The 12,471-nt window shown below is 41.3% G+C and overlaps 1 protein-coding gene across 1 annotated transcript in view; it reads right to left on the bottom strand.

The window, feature by feature from the left end:
- Positions 1-2,073: 2,073 nt before the first annotated feature.
- Positions 2,074-12,471, bottom strand: part of LOC117362382 — a 138,806-nt gene continuing 128,408 nt past the window's right edge. Inside the window, exon 3 of the mRNA XM_033948673.1 lies at positions 2,074-3,612. The gene's annotated coding sequence lies outside the window, so the exon portion shown is untranslated. The remainder of the gene's footprint in view (positions 3,613-12,471) is intronic.

The following is a 12,471-nucleotide window of genomic DNA, read 5'->3' as shown; positions in this document are numbered from 1 at the left end:
CCTTGCGACTTCACTACTCTGAATAACTTCATATCGTCTACAAATTTAATCACCTTGCTCTTCGTACCTATGCCCAGATCATTTATAAAGATGTTGAAGAGCACAGGTCCAAGCACCAAGCTCTGTGGCACCCCACTGGTGACGCTTTTCCAGTCCGAGTATTGTCCATTTACCCCCACTCTCTGTTTCCTATGCTCCAGCCAGTTTTTAATCCACTTGAGTATTTCACCTTTGATTCCATGGCTCGCAATTTTCCGAAGTAGTCATTTATGCGGAACCTTGTCGAACGCCTTCTGAAAGTCCAGATATACAATGTCGACCGGGTCGCCTTTGTCTATCTGCCTGTTCACTCCTTCTAAGAAGTGCAGCAAGTTTGTCAAACTTTGCTGAAACCGTGCTGGCTGGTCCTAATAAGACCGTGTCCGTCAAGGTGATCTATGATGTGGTCCTTTATCAGCGCATCTACCATCTTTCCCGGTACCGAGGTCAGACTCACCGGTCTGTAGTTTCCCGGGTCTCCCCTCGAACCTTTTTTGAAGATCGGCGTTAACATTTCAGTCATATAAACCAATTAAAAACAAGTTGTGCACATAACTATATTAGGTATCATTTAGGCATCTGTGATTAGGGTGCCTAACCCAGGTGTCATTTATAAAATCAGGTTCTTAGTGCATATTGTATAGGAAGCTGGTTTCAGCAGCTGCCTAAGAAGCGGCTGGGAATCGCACACTAGCGTCCTATTCAGAATCGCATCTGTCTGTAAAAATAGACGCCTTACCTACCCTTCCCGATTCTGTAACTGGCGCCCATGTCAGTGGCACCAGCTACAGAATCACACCTGCCTGAGCGAAGGATCCCTTGCCATCAGCTGATCCGGCAGACCATCCAGAAACTGCGTCTTCGGGGAGTCCTGCCATCTCAGCTGATTGGGGGGAAACTACACCTGCCACGATAGCTGAGCGGTTGCAGCAGTACTCTCTCAAAAAACTTCTCAAAAACTTTAAAGAAATCCTTAGCAGCATCATTCGGGAGTGTTGTTCTGCAATGAGAATGCTTAACTACTTTATCTTCGTTTCTTTTAAAAGGGGGCAGAGCCTCACATCCCCGTGCGTTGTGAAACTTTAACAACCACACTAGAAAGGGAATTAACCTCACGGGCTCATGCTCCCCCTCCTGCACTTCATCAGATCTGGTTTTAAGCAATGCTGATAAGTACCCCTGTAATCAGCAAGAAGGATGCCCACACACTTCTGCCGCCGGCCTGCAAGTCCCACCTGATATCCTCCTCTGCGAAGCACCATTGGCACCCTTCAGGAATGTAGCCCAGTAGGAGGGATGCCCAATCCTTCCTGTTGCCACCACCCCTCAAACCGGCAACACGCCCAAATAGATCCCCCCAACACTCACCCAAACCTCTAGACCCCCACCCCTAAGACCACCCCAATACCTCCCCACCCCTGTACCTTTAATGAAGACAGGCCGGCAGGCCGCCTCTGCAAAATGGTGGGCCTTCCCAGTGCATCCTGGGATGCACCAGGGAGGGGTCTAAGGCCCTGATTAGCTCAGAGGGGTCTTAGGCACCTGGGCCAATCAGCTATAGGCCTCCTTCCTGTTGCATGCTCAGATGGAATGGGTCTTAGATCACACCCATTCCATCCCAGCATGCACCAGGAAGGAGGCCTAAGGCTCCTCCCATTTTCCTGGCCTACAATTCAGGCATCTGTTGTGGCCCTAGGGAGATGCCTAGTGTTGCTTAAGCTTGCCCAAGGCCACTTCTGGGTGAAACCACGCCCATCCCTAGGCGAGCTTAAGTGTCCCTGCCTCCATGACAAACGCCTACAGGTAGGCAGCCTGCCTCAGGGTTTTTGAGGTTTTTTTCAAACATGAGTCCTAATTGGCTGCCAGTCGGTGGTAGGACACCTACCGCTGCCTACAATCAGGACCCTGTTATAGAATCTGCCCTTAAATCCATTAGTACACCTTAGTAAATGGACCACTTAGTATTTTGTGTGAGGAACTGGTAGACATACAAAAACAGTTTCCAGCAGCTTCTTTAAAATATACAGCATACACACATTCAGAATTTTTATTTTTAACAGATACTACTTTTTTTCTATAATAAATGCTGAACATTTAAAAATGTAATTCTTTTTTCTATGTAACATTAAAACTTAGGCACACATAGCTGTCAATGTTAAGTACTATATTCAGGGTTAAAATTTTCATCTACATTAATATGGGTTCCCCCCCACTCCCAGCTTGACAGACGATGGCCCCCTTTTTCAAAGCTGCAGTCGCAATTCCAATTCAGCAAATGTGACACAGCCCATAGGAATTGAATGGGCTGAATTGCATTTGACATGCCAGGACTCTGTAAAAAGGGCCCTAAATGCCTCACATAAAAATAAACAAAAAAACCAAAACAAATGAAAAGAATGGGCTAAGCTTTAAAGAAAGTTTCAGGTGAAGTTATCTCAGAAATCTAGGTAACCCCTCTTTGCATTGCTTCTAACTTTATTTTTTTAAAAGAAGGCACTCACGTTATATTAATAATTCAGTAAGTTTCAAGTTCTGCTTGAACTGCATAGATATGAAATATCAGAAATATTCAAATTTAGCCACAAAAGGCTGATTCACTGGCACGCACAGGAGAGGGGTTCCATTACAAATAATAGAGCCTGTGGCAAATACAAACAAGCATCAATGCATACCACAGTTTACCATATTAATGAATCAATCAAAATAAATTAGGAATGACTTATAGAAAGACAAATTCAACCAAATAAGTTTGCTTTTTAAAAATAAAAGTCAAATATATTTCAGTAGAACAATATCAGAATTTTTCCGTTATAACTTCATCAAAATGTGAAGTTACTAATCCATTAAAAAAAAATAAAAATTGACATTTACTTTAGTGATAAACTTTTTCCTAAGCAAACTCCAGCTCTGGATACTGACCTTAGAACAGATTTGTAGTTAGTCACAAAATAATTTACTACAGTCCAAAAGAACAACAACAACAAAAAAATATGAACCATAATAGATAACTATACATTTCTGCAAATGTAGAAATCCAAGATTTTATTTCTTTGAGCCCCCTTTATGTCTTACAAATTTGCTATGAGGTAGTTTGTCTCCACCTGTTCTAACATGGTTCACAATTCATAGCATCAGAATATATATTTTTATATTCACTATCCAGTCAATTACTCAATAGCATACATTAAATTTTGTTCACCAAAATGCGCTAAATTAGATATTTAAATCTGATACTGTAAAATGTAACAAAATGCTATTCAAAGCAAAATAAGTGCAAAACTTCATAAAAATGAAAAGAAAAATAGATAATGCTGATTGAATAAAATGGTAATATTCACAAATTGTGAAAATCAATTTAACCAAAAAGCTTAATGGTACAAATAAACAATCATTTGCAAAAAGAACAAAAATAACTGATTTTTTTCTTGACAGCTTTCCAGTTTTGTTTAGATTGTATAGATGGCAAATGACACTGTTTAGTGCTCCAATCCAATGGCTAATTAAGGCACTCATCTTTTTATGGGCATCAAATGTCTCTGTCGCATCCCATTTTAAGAAATCAGTTGCAAAGTGCTGTGGAGAAAGTTAAACACTTTATCAGACCATTACAAAAACACTATAAAGTAAATTTCTAAATATTTAAATGTTTCTATTCCAAAATATGTACTTTTATGACCACCAAAAGCAATACAGGCCAGCATGGTTAAATTAAGTCTTACCTGCTAATTATTTTTCCTTGAATCTCTCTAGACCAGTGGTATTCAACAGGGATCACCTGGCCAGTTGGGTTTTCAGGATATCCAGAATGAATATGGATGACAGAGATTTTGAAAACCCGACTGGACAGGTGGTCCCTGAGGACTGGGTTGAATACCACTGCTCTAAACCATGTCACTCCATTGTTGATCCATCGGCTTCTAATCCAGGCCTGCATTTTTTTTAAACTGGTGTGCATAATATTTAAAATTTTTTATGATCTTCCCCAGAATATGTAATATCTTTATTTTCTTTTTCCACTATTACACAGAATTCTCTCTTGTTTGTTATATTATTCCCTCCCCTCATGGTATTTGCTACAAGAGCATTCTGGTGCATTCTATATATTACCAGCAAATTTTGGAATTTGCTACCTGTTAAATTAAGATTGCTGAATTGTTACCTTAAGTTACATAAAGGTTTAAAGACATGTGTTTGGAAAGCATTTAATGTATTACTAACACTTAGGGCTCCTTTTACTAAGCTGTGATAGAGTTTGTAGCGCACGCAGGATTTTAGCGCACGCTAAACCCGCGCTATGCGGCTATAACTAATGCAAGCTCAATGCTGGCGTGCACTAAAACACTATCGCAGCTTAGTAAAAGGAGCCCTTAATTGTTATATTTTGTTTATTTTTTATAATCCACTTTGAACTATTATTGGGAGTTTGTGGAATATGACTATCACATAATATAACATATATTTTCTTTTCTTAAGGAAGTGATAAGATTTGTTCTTTATTTTTTGTTGAATGTTGCATATTGTCTGATGTTAAGGTTCAGGATTCATACTTGTCCATTGAAAGTTGCTTTTTTTTTTTTTTACTTCTTTGGGGAAAATACTGTAATTACCTGTATATAACATAAAATAACAAATTTTTATTTTTATATTGCATAAGACTTGTGGTTCTATGCAGTTTACAAAAGAGGCAAAATTGGCCAGTGTCAGCGATCTGCAATAAGACTCAAAAAGGAGATTAAAAAAATAATAGGAACCCCTGCCTAAACAAAAGCCCCTGTGGCTCTGTGGTTAAAGGCACTGCTTCCATCTTCCACAGGTTATAGTTTAAATCTCCACAACCCCCCCCCCCTGTGTACCTTAACAGCTTCTTTTTGGTTTCATAAGAGAGTATGAATTGTGGACTTTGCCATTTACATTAGAACTCTGCTCTCTCCAGGGTCCAGAAGGAAACTTATTTTTACCCTGAGATGGTTATCATGTCCTAAAGCAGTGGTTCTCAACCCTGTCCTGGAGGACCACTAGCCAGTCAGGTTTTCAGGACAGCCCTAATGAATATGCATGGAGCAGATTTGCATGCTTGTCTCCTCCATTATATGCAAATCTCTCTCATGCTTGTTCATTAGGGCAATCCCAAAAACCTGACTGGCTGGTGGTCCTCTAGGAACCACTGTCCTAAGGTATCATCTCACATGGCAGGAACCCCTGCCTAAAAGAAAGTGCCTATGGCTCAGTGGTTAAAGGGGCTGCTTCCATCTTCCAAAGGTCAAGGGTTCAAATCTCAAGTATGTTCATATACCGCAGCATATATTCCTATTTTTTAGTGGCATTCTGCTATGTAGGTGCATATTGATGATGTCACAATGATATCAAGAATGTGAATCAGACATGCCCACTTGCTCTGAAGCACAGCCATTGTAAGTAGTGCATCTCTTTTCTTAACCTTTTGGAAATGAGGTTTAGTATGCAATATACATATACTTTCATGTGTATGTATATATATAAATATATATATATATATACACACACATATACATACATACACACACATATATATACATATATTTTCATCTGCTTTGCTTGAGTAATGTATTATTAAAAATCTTTTTCTATCATTATCAAATATGAGTCCTCTTTACCCCATAATAGAAGTTTAGTATGCAATAATTTTTTTTCATGTGTTTTGCTTAAGTAATGCATTATTGAACATAAAAAAATAGAAGCCTCGTTCACCTATATGCGGACGCCTCCAATACACCTAGGAAACGCCTAAGTCACATCCACCTAACTGAAGCCTATCTAGCATTTCCACTTTTACTAAATAACAATTTATTTATCAAATATGTTCTTTTTCTCTAACAAAATTTAGAAAATATTGTTTATGTGTTTATTTTCTTTAAATTGGATTATTGTAATATTTTGTATATTGGAATTAAAAAAAACCCCAACTATATTGTTTACAGCTCATACAAAATACAGCAGCAAGGGCTATTCTATGCATAATGAGACTCAACTTTTACTCTCTTTGCATTGGTTACCAATGTCAGCTCAAATTAAGTTGAAATTCTATGTTTGACCTTTGAGATACTTCAGGAAATGTTTGGAACTACTAAAAATGTATTTTAAAGAAGTACTTTCTTATACTGGTTTAGAAAAGTTTTCTCCAGATAATCTTTATTATTTAACTAGTAGTACCAAAAAGATTTCAGAAGAAGGGGGGGAAGATCAATTAGTGTCACCTGATAGTTTAAATATTTCCCTATACCTAGAATCAAAAGATTATATAGCCAAGAGAGCAACATTATTAGTTACTTTTATGACTGAATTAGAAAAACAAGACAGACTTAAACTGTATTTTTTGAACAAAAATGCCCTGTTTTGTGGTCAACAGATAAACATCTTTCCAGATGTCTCTAGACCAGTGTTTTTCAACCGCTGTTCCGCGGCACACTAGTGTGCCGCGAGATGTTGCCTGGTGTGCCGCAGGGCCGCCATCAGGGCAGTACTACCAGTCCTGCATTCAGGGGCCCGGAGCTGACAGGGGGCCTGAGGCAGGAGCGCCAGTAGCTCGCCAAGGCAAAGTGAGTCGATCACCCAGGACTCACTTTGTCTTGGCGATCTAATCTATCGAGCCGATAAGTCTTCTTCTCCCCGACGTCAATTCTGCAGTCGGAGAGGAAGTTCGGGCCAGCCAATCGCTGCCTGGCTGGGCGGAACTTCCTCTCCGATTGCAGAATTGACGTCAGGGAGAGCATGCGTCGGCGTTGGGGCCTGTTATCCATTGGTGGGTCCTGTTCCCCGATGGCAGTGGCAGTGGCTTGGGGAACGGCAGGGAGAAAGAAAGAAAGGGGGCAGGCAGGGAAACAGAAGGAAAGAAGAGAAACAGAAAAAAAGAAAGAAAGGTCAGGGAGAGAGGAAGAAAAAGTTGGGGGAGGGAATGAGGTGTGGAGGAGAGAAAGCATACAGGCTGATAGAAGGGAAGAAAGATTAGATGCACAGTCAGAAGAAGAAAGTGCAACCAGAAATCACCAGACAAGGTAGGAAAAATGATTTTATTTTAAATTTAGCAAAGTGGAGGCAGTATTACCACAGTTTTAAAAGGAATTTGCCCAAATAACTTAATAGTTAACTGGATAAATTCCCAGAGATGAAAACTTCCCTTCACTTACTATGCACAGTTCTGAATTTATATCTGCTGTCTATATTTTACAATATGGTCACCTTTTACTAAACCGCAATAGTGGTTTTTAGCGCAGGGAGCCTATGAGAGTCAAGAGCAGCGCTGGGCATTCAGCGCAGCTCCCTGCGCTAAAAACTGCTATTGTGGTTTAATAAAAAGGATGGAGGTATATTTGTCTATTTTTGTATGCTATAAAAACCAAATACAGAGAGAGACTGAGAGCTGTTGACGAAGAGCTACGTGTGTGTCTTTCTTCGATTCCAGCCAGAATATCAGCTTTGTGTTCAGCCAAACAGGCCCAGGTTTCGCACTGAATAAAGTTTTTTATAATTTTTCACTATTCTGTTTACTTAATATTTCATAATAAAGTAATTATAAAATACTTTTTTTGTGTTTATTTGATTCCTATTCAAGAGAATTACTTTATATATAGTCAATATAGGCACAGAGTTAAATTTTTTAACATTTTCTAATGGTGGTGTGCCTCGTGATTTTTTTCATGAAACAAGTGTGCCTTTGCCCAAAAAAGGTTGAAAAACACTGCTCTAGACAAACGCAATACAGGAGGAAGCAATTCCTGCAACTCAAGGTTAGAACCTTGGTTGTGGGTGCCTCATTTTTTCTTAAATTCCCCTGTAAATGCTTGGTGATTTATCAGAACACTAGATATATATATATTTAGATCCAGTTCATTTAGAAAATTTTCTATTAGATAAACCTAAATTGGATATATTGTCTGTCACTAGTGCAGAAGCTGAGAAGGAATGAAATGAAATGATTATTTGCCTGACCTCAGAGCTTATTAGACTATTGATGTTTAGCTTTTTATTTCTTCGAATATAAAATCAACGACAAGATTAGCCAGCCCTCAATAATGTGGACTTGTATATCAATATCTCCCCAACCCACGAAAAAGGCCACACACTAGACCTCATCAATTTTCAAGATCTCACTACCCACAAAACCTCAACCGACGACATTCGCTGGGAAATTGTCCCCTGATCTGACCACTTCCTAGGGGCTTTCTGTCTCCCAATCTTCATGTCACATTTTGGGCCCCCATCCCGCACCTCAAATTCTATTACCTTCCGAAAAAAAATCTCGAGCAATCTGTTCTGGACCAATTTTCTTGACAAATTTTCCCCCATCCCTAAACCAGCAGAACCAGAAACTAACTGGCAAAACTGGGTCGCCCTCTCCGAGTTCATCTTCCATTCCCTCACCCCTCTCTCCACTAAAACCATCTCCTATTCACGTAAGGCCCCTTGGTACCTCCCATACCACAGATAACTGAAACAGAAATGCTGAGCTCTGGAACGAAAATGGAAAAAAATCTAAATCCCCTACAGACAGACACTCCTGGAGGGTCAATATTAAATTCTACAATACTGTTCTAAAAAAAGCAAGGAAAAACTTCTACGGTGACAAAATCTCCAAATCCAACAACCAGAGTAGCACATTATTTAACATCTGGCGTTCCTTAACCTCCAAAAATGACTCCATCCTCCCCTCCTCCCCCTCAGCCGATTCTCTAGCAAAGTTCTTCAGCGATAAGGTCTCCACCTTGAGGCGCTCCTTCGCACCTGCAATCTCCTACAAATCTTTGATTCCAATCGACCCCAACCCTATCCCAATAGACTCCTACCTCATCCCAGCCGACAGATCCTGGTCTTCCTTCGAACTAGTTTCTGAATCCCTGGTCCATAATCTCTGCCTCAAATTGAAATCCTGCAACTGTACCTTGGATCCATTCCCCGCCTACCTTTACGAGAACACTCCCCCTCAGGCCATCTCATCTCTTACCATTCTCATAAACTCTGCCCTCCATTCAGGTCTGTTCTCCCCAGAAATGGGCCATATCTCCTTAACCCCACTACTGAAAAAACCTGATCTAGACCCTTCCACACCATCTAGCTACCATCCAATAGCAAACATTCCTCTCCTTACCAAGATGCTAGAATCCATCATATCCACTCAACTATCTTCCTGCCTTAAAAAATTCACCATTCTTCTATCTTACCAATAGGGCTTCCGTCCCAACTTCAGCACCGAATCCCTTCTGACCTCCTTAATCTCAAAAGTTCAACATCTCCATTCTCGCAACAAGTTCGCCGTCCTTCTTCAATTCAACCTCTCTGCAGCTTTTGATGTCGTCCATCATGATATCCTAATATACCAACTCACCGAGATAGGCATTAACTCCACAATCCTTGACTGGTTCTCGAAGTTCTTACGCTCCCGCTCCTACACAGTCAACATGAAGGGCACTTCTTTCTCCCCCTGGAACCCGATATGTGGAGTTCCACAAGGCTCACCTCTCTCTCCTATCCTCTTCAACATTTACATGTCCTCCCTTAAACTCCTCCATCTCTCCCCACTTGAAACACTTTACATTTACGCAGATGACATCTTTGTTCTCCTCGAGACCGACCAGAACCTCACCAACCTCTCTGCGAACATATCCTCATGTATATCGAACCTTCAATCCTGGGCCCACACTGTGCAGATGAAACTGAACGAATCCAAAACAAAACTTCTCTGGCTCGGCCCAAAACTGGACCAACTGCCCACTTCCATCCATTGTCCTCTGGTCCCACCCTGCATCTTGAATACTCAAGTAAAATTCTGGGAGTCATCATTGACTCTACACTTTCCTTCAACGATCACCTCAACTCCCTAATAAAAAAATGTTTCTTCAGCCTTCACATGCTAAGGAAAGTGAGAACCTGTTTCCATCAAAAACACTTTGCCGTCCTTGTCCAATCCACCATCCTTTCCAAACTGGACTATTGCAACTCTATCTATCTAAGCCTAACAAAGAAAAACCTTCAAAGACTCCAGCGGATTCAAAATGCCGCTGCTAAGCTTATCTTCGCAAAAAGCAAATTCGACCACGTCTCACCACTTTTGTCCAAGCTCCACTGGCTCCCGATAATCTCCAGAGTCCACTTCAAATGTGCCTGCCTTACTTTCAAGATCCTACACGGCATTCTCCCCCCTTTTATTCCTCTTTCTTGGAATTCCTCTAACCCCAATTCCACCAGATCTACCCCAAAACTGAAACTTTCCTTTCCCTCTCGAAAAGGCGTTTCCCTTGTAGGAAAACTAGGTTCCTCCCTCCCTTTCAGAATCACTGAGCTCTGGAACAATCTTACCTTCCCTCTTAGGAATCTGAGCTCCCTCCAAATCTTCCGTAAACATCTGAAAACCTGGTTATTTTCAAAAATGTGATTCTTCCTCTCTCTGGTTACTCTGTCCTAAATTTTCTCTTCATTTTGTCTTTTCCTTTCACTGGAGTTCCTTTCTACCCTAACCCTTGTTAACCGTGTCAAGCTTTGCGAATGTAGAGATGATGCGGTATACAAACCCAAGGTTTAATTTAGTTTAGTTCTTTATATTACTTGAATTTGTTATGTTGTAACAATTAATAAATTTATAAATAAAAAAAAGAGATACTTCAGGAAATGAACCTATGCTATTTATCTGTTCTGATTCAATTGCAATTAAGTTTTAATCTTATCTGGTCTGCACAATTTAAAACATGATATTCCTTCTGTCTTATCCACTAAGTTAGCATCCAGTCATAAAAATTTTTTAAAAACAGTTGCTCCCAGTTTATGGAATTCTCTTCCATTTTTATTGAGAGTTGAATGTAGTTATTTGAAATTTCATATAGGGCTCCTTTTACGAAGGTGCATTAGGGCCTTAACGCGTGGAATAGCGCGCGCTAAAATGCCACACACGGTAGCCGCTACTGCCTCCTCTTGAGCAGGCGGTAGTTTTTTGGCTAGCGTGTACTATAGCGTGCGCTAATCTGGTGTGTGTGCTAAAAACGCTAGCACACCTTCGTAAAAGGAGCCCTTAGTGTACTGTTGAAAACCTGGCTATTCTCTAGATATGTAATACTAGTCTTTAAGCCCGTTACATTAACGGGTGCTAGAATAGATGTCTGTCTGTCTGTCTTTCTTTCTATCTCTCCCTCTCTCCTTGGCTGCTTTCTGTCTGTCTTTCTTTCTCTCTCTCTCCTTGACTGCTGTCTGTCTTTTTTCCTTTGTCTCTCTTTCTTTGGCCGCTGGCTCTGTCTTTCTGTCTGTCTCTCTGGCCCCCTGTCTGTCATTCTTTCTGTCTGTCTCTCTCCCTGGCCCCATGTCTGTCTGTCTTTCTTTCTTTCTCTCTCTCTCTCTCCTTAGCCATTGTATGTCTGTCTCCTTGGCCACTGTATGTCTGTCTGTCTTTTTTTTGCTGTCTGTTTCCTTGGCCGCAGTCTGTCTGTCTCTTTTTTTCTGTGTGTGTCTCTCTCTCCTTGTCCGCTGTCTGATTTTTTTTTTCTTTCTATCTCTCTCCCTGGCCCCCTGTCCTTCTGTGTGTCTTTCACTCACACTTATCTGTCTTTCAATGTGTGTGTCTCTATTTCTGTCTGTCTGTCAATGTCCCTGCCCACTGCCTGTCTGTTTATCGTGCCCCTTCTCCCAGCTACCTTTTTTTTAAAAAAAATCACGCATTGTGTTGTATACAGTGGAAAGGGCAACCGGCACACAGTAACCGCTGCTGGATACAGTAAACATTCATTCGCGCACGCACCGAACGCACATGTATCACACGCTTTAACATTTCTCTGTCAAAGGCCATGGAGCTATGGATCACGGAGGCAGGGATCACACAGGTAGGAGTGCGCATGCACGCTTAGGGTTTTATTATTAGTGATATAGAAGTAAAACAAAACAAAGGAAATAAGGTGATACATTTTTATTAGACTAACTTGATGCAGCAGAGTCAGAGGCAGGAGAAAGTGAAGGAGGCGAGAATCAGAAGGCAGGAGAAAGAGGACAGAGGTGGTAGAGAGTGAGGGGCATGCCGAGAGTTAGCTCCACCCACCCCTCTGACATCAGCCATCGAAACTCCCCCTTAAAAGGGGAGGGACCAATGGCAACTGCTTCCAGCTTGCCCTGAGAGCCGGGCAAGCAGCAGAGTCGGAGGCAGGAGAAAGCGAAGGAGGCAAGAGAGAGAGTTGGGAGGCAAAAGAAAGAGGAGGGGACAGAGGCAGAGGAGAGTGAGAGGCAGCAGCAAGAGGTAGCTCCGCCCACCCCTCCGATGTCAGCCATTGAAGCTCCCCTTAAAAGGGGAGGGGCAAAGGCGCTCAGCCATTTGGCACGCGTCAAAGGTGAGCATTAAAGGGCCTTGAGAAGGAACGAGCCACCACTAAGGGAGAGCAGGAGGAGACCATAGCAGACGCAAAGGACATTCAACCAGGCAGACAC

The sequence above is a fragment of the Geotrypetes seraphini genome, chromosome 1 (genome assembly GCF_902459505.1).
Source record: "Geotrypetes seraphini chromosome 1, aGeoSer1.1, whole genome shotgun sequence".
Taxonomy (NCBI): Eukaryota; Metazoa; Chordata; class Amphibia; order Gymnophiona; family Dermophiidae; genus Geotrypetes; species Geotrypetes seraphini.
This window is presented reverse-complemented; position numbering and strand designations above follow the sequence as displayed.